This window comes from Arvicanthis niloticus, chromosome 2, assembly GCF_011762505.2.
Source record: "Arvicanthis niloticus isolate mArvNil1 chromosome 2, mArvNil1.pat.X, whole genome shotgun sequence".
Taxonomy (NCBI): Eukaryota; Metazoa; Chordata; class Mammalia; order Rodentia; family Muridae; genus Arvicanthis; species Arvicanthis niloticus.
Window position 1 is genome coordinate 77,162,000 of NC_047659.1, and position 4,077 is coordinate 77,166,076.

General features: G+C 44.1%; 1 pseudogene across 1 annotated transcript; it reads right to left on the reverse strand.

Annotated features, from left to right (window-relative positions):
* Positions 1 to 345: 345 nt before the first annotated feature.
* Positions 346 to 3,158, reverse strand: LOC117704207 (peptidyl-prolyl cis-trans isomerase NIMA-interacting 1 pseudogene; annotated as a pseudogene). Its single transcript, XR_013108720.1, has 2 exons — positions 3,011 to 3,158; positions 346 to 1,072 (listed from the first exon to the last, which is right to left on the reverse strand). The product of XR_013108720.1 is annotated as a peptidyl-prolyl cis-trans isomerase NIMA-interacting 1 pseudogene (transcript).
* Between the last annotated feature and the right edge of the window lie 919 nt (positions 3,159 to 4,077).

Below are 4,077 nucleotides of genomic sequence, written 5' to 3' on the forward strand. Positions count from 1 at the left end.
AGACGGGGAGAAACAAAGCACAGAGGGAAGGGATTTCTTTCCTTTTGTTTCTTCTTTGAGCACTACTACTAACAAACCCCACATATGTAAACGCTGGGTCCTACCATTTATATATGCTCTGAAAAGTTCCCAGAATTCCCAACTCACAGGATCATAGAAACTATCTGCAGCTGGCAAAACCATGCCTGTGCTGGAGCACGAGGCAAATCATTGTCAGCTGTTGCAGACGGTCCTGAGCAGCTCCCCCATCCCTATACGGGGATTAAAATGAGAGCACATTTTAATATTTGTGTTTTTAAAGAAATTAAAACTCCAAATTTCTCAAAAATGTTACTACATGACTTAACTGTTTTTAATGCTTTATTTTCATATTTATGCACTTCTTTCCTTTTTTGTGTATGTGGCAGAAAGCTGGATGCTTAGAGTCCCCATCTCAGAGCCCCCCTCCCAGTCATTTTTAGGAACAATAAATACTGTGTGACAGTAGCAGGAAGGGCGTCCGTGGGCTGTGTGGCAGTCCGAGCAGGCTGGCCTGTGCCTGCCCTCATTCTGTGCGAAAGATGATATGGATGCCTGAATCCGTGAACACTGGCCCACTCATCTCCCCTGTCTGTAGAGCAAACGATGCGTCCTCAAACGGTTTCTGCATCTGACCTCTGCTGAAGGCACCCAGGTCTCCCCTGACTTTGGCAGAGCTGCAATCACTGAACTGTGAGGCCAGAGATTCAAAGTCTTCCTCTCCTGATTTAATCTTCTGGATGTAGCCATTGATCAGCTCCAGGGCCTTCTCCTTGCTCCTGGTGATCTTTTTCTGGCGCCAGGATGAGGGCCTCCGAGATTGCCTGTGCTTCACCAGCAGGTGTGAGCAGCGCACCCTGGCAGGCTCACCCTGGCTATCCTTGGTGCTGCCGCCGCCTCTGGGCCGCTCCCACTGGCTGGCATTGGTGATATGATTGAAGTAGTATACCCGGCCTGAACTGCGACTCGTATGCTTCTTCCAACCGGGAGGCAGAGTTTCCTTGTCCGCCATCTTTCTCTCCTCAATTATATATTCTTAAACCAAAGGAGTAACCTATTTTAAAAAATGTGGGTTTATTTAAATAACTAGAACAAACGGGGACTGATGGTTTAAAACCCCATAAAAGCACATGTAATTATTACTAAAGATTTAAGCCTGGGTACAGTACTGTATAGCCCTTCAAACCATTTATCAGAAGGCACATTGTTTTTCTTCTATAACACATGCGCTTGCTGCTTTTCCAGAGGATCAGAGTTCTGTGCCTAGCACCTACATGGTGTGACTCATGACCACATGAAGTCTAGTTTTTTTGATCTCAGGGTACCAGCTTGCACCTCCACACACAAAAACATACACATAAATACACATTAAAAAAAAAATAAAACTGCCGGGCAGCGGTGGCGCACGCCTTTAATCCCAGCACTTGGGAGGCAGAGGCAGGCGGATTTCTGAGTTCGAGGCCAGCCTGGTCTACAGAGTCTACAGAGTGAGTTCCAGGATAGCCAGGGCTACACAGAGAAACTGTCTCAAAAAACCAAAAAAAAACAAAAAAAAAAAAAAACAAAAAAAAAAAAACAAAAAAACCAAACAAACAAACAAAAAAAAAAACCTGCCGGTGAGATAGCTGAGTGGGTAAAGTTGTCTGCCACTGAAGCTGATGACCTGAGTTCCACCATGACCTCAGGAACCCACATAGTGGAAAGACAAAACAGAGGCCTGAAAGTTGTCTCTTGACTTCTACCTATGGGCCTTGACACTTGAGAACATGCTCACACACACTAAATATAAATAAATGCATGAATGCACCGTCCTGGGATGCCTAGATGACTCAGCAAGCTTTTGACATGCAAGCCAGATGGTCTGAGTTGATTCCTAGAACACATGTAATGTGGGAGAACTGACTGCATACAGTTATGTTCTGATCGATCTCCACACGAGCAGTGAGTGACTGGTGTGCTCACACACAGTACAGCAGATTATAAAGAAAACAATTCTCAGATGATTCACTTTAGGAAAATATAACTAAATAAAGATATTCAACTAATTGAACATTCAATTCTATCTGAATTTAGACTAATGTGCCTAGTTTGTTTTGTGGGGATTTGTTTGTTTTGCTTTTTGAGAAGACCTCTCACTGTGTAGCTAGTTCTTGGCTGGCCTGGGACTCCCTATGCAGATCAGGCTAGCTCCAAATTCAGAGCTCCAATTGCCTCTGCCTCCCAAATTCTGGGATTAAAGGCATATGTCACCATGTTCAGCTGAAGCAGAAATTCTAAATTGTGTCGTCTAAAGTCAATATCAGTAATCCAGGCAAGAAGAATAAAAAGCTTCCCAGGGGATTCAAACACAAAAGCCAGATTGGAACAAATAGAGAACCTTAGAGGAAGCTACCTTCCTTGGATTTTAAAAGCTAAGTCTTCCTTGAAGAGGCTAGAGAAAACACAAGACCATTCCATTTTATTTGGGATGATTCATCTGGTTTTTGTTTTGTTTTAGAGACAGGGTTTCTCTATGTAGCCTTGGCTGTCCTGAAACTGGTTCTGTAGACCAGGCTGGCCTCGAACTCAGAGATCTTGACTGCCTCTACCTACTGAGTGCTGGGATCAAAGGCATTGACACCACTGCCTAGCTAGGATGATTCATCTGTAATTTTTTGGTACTTATAAAAGTTCCCTTTAAATATAAACGTTCACATATGTGCCAGTTCGATCTTTGACTGTAAAGACTGGAAAGTCAAACTAACCTTGAGATAAAGGGAGCTCAGTGCCAGGCTACAGTATGGGAGAGAAAAGTAACAGCTGTCCTGGAGGTGGATTGTTGTCACCCCCTTGGGACACACAGGATTTCTCTAACTGTTCCTTGTTTCTGGTTTCTTAGTGTTGCTCCTTTGTGCTTTAGATTTAACCAGTATATTAGTCAGGGTTCTCTAGAGTCACAGAACTTATGGATAGTCTCTATATAGTAAGGGAATTTGTTATGATGACTACTTACAATCTCTGTCCCCAACCATGGTCAGCTGTGAATGGAGGTTCAAGGATCTAGTCCCACAAGGCTAGTTGTTCCAGCTGGTCTTCTGTAGAAGTAGATTCCCACTGATGCTGGCAAGTAAAAGCAAGAGGCAAGAAATGTGAGTCTTCCTTTCTCCAATGTCCTTATATAGGTCTCCAACAGAAGGTGTGGCCCAGATTAAAGGTGTGTAACCACGCCCAGATCTGGGCCTTGCTTTGTTCCAGGCTGACCTTGAATTTAGAGCTCTCCTTGCCTTAGTCTCCTGGAATTAAAGGCATGTACTACCTTGCCAGGGCCTAAGCTTTTCATAGCCACTGTGCCTCAAGATGTCCATACCAAAATCCAGGTCAGAAACTTATGTCTTCCAGCCTCAAGATCTGGATCACAGGGGAGCTCTCCAATTCTCGACTGTAGTTCATTCCAGATATAGTCAAGTTGACAACTAGGTAGAATCACAGCTGGGTAGAATTTGGCCAGCCAAGCTGACTTTTGCATAAAACCTGTCTCCTTGTCTGCAGGAGGCTGCCTTTGGATGAAGTGCTCGACCTCAGTCTACTCTGCTGAGCAGAGGTCAAGTTTACAGTCACCTAAACACTCAACACACAGGTGAGATGGGCCCCTTAGGGTTCAGGGATGAGTGGATGAGAGCACACTGACCCAGCAAAGTTCTCCAAGATTTTCAAAGTAGCACTGGTCCTATTGCTTAAAGTTTATAATGTCTTCAGAAAATGAAAGATTTGCCATAAAACATCCTATGCCTGGGCTAATCATCTAGCTCAACGGGTAAGACACGGTTCAACGCCTGCTGCCTTGAGTTTGATTCGCAGGTTTTACAAGGTGGAAGTCTGAAGACCTACTCCAAATTGTACTGACCTTGGTACACACACAAATGTAATATATCTTTTAAAAATCTTAAGTTTGAGGTAAGCCCCCTGCTCCAACCCCAGACAAGATCTTATTGTGTAGCTCAGGCTAACCTGCAACTCACCATCTTCCCATTTCACCCTCTGAAGTACTGGAATTAGGCTCAGGCCATTATATCTGGCTTT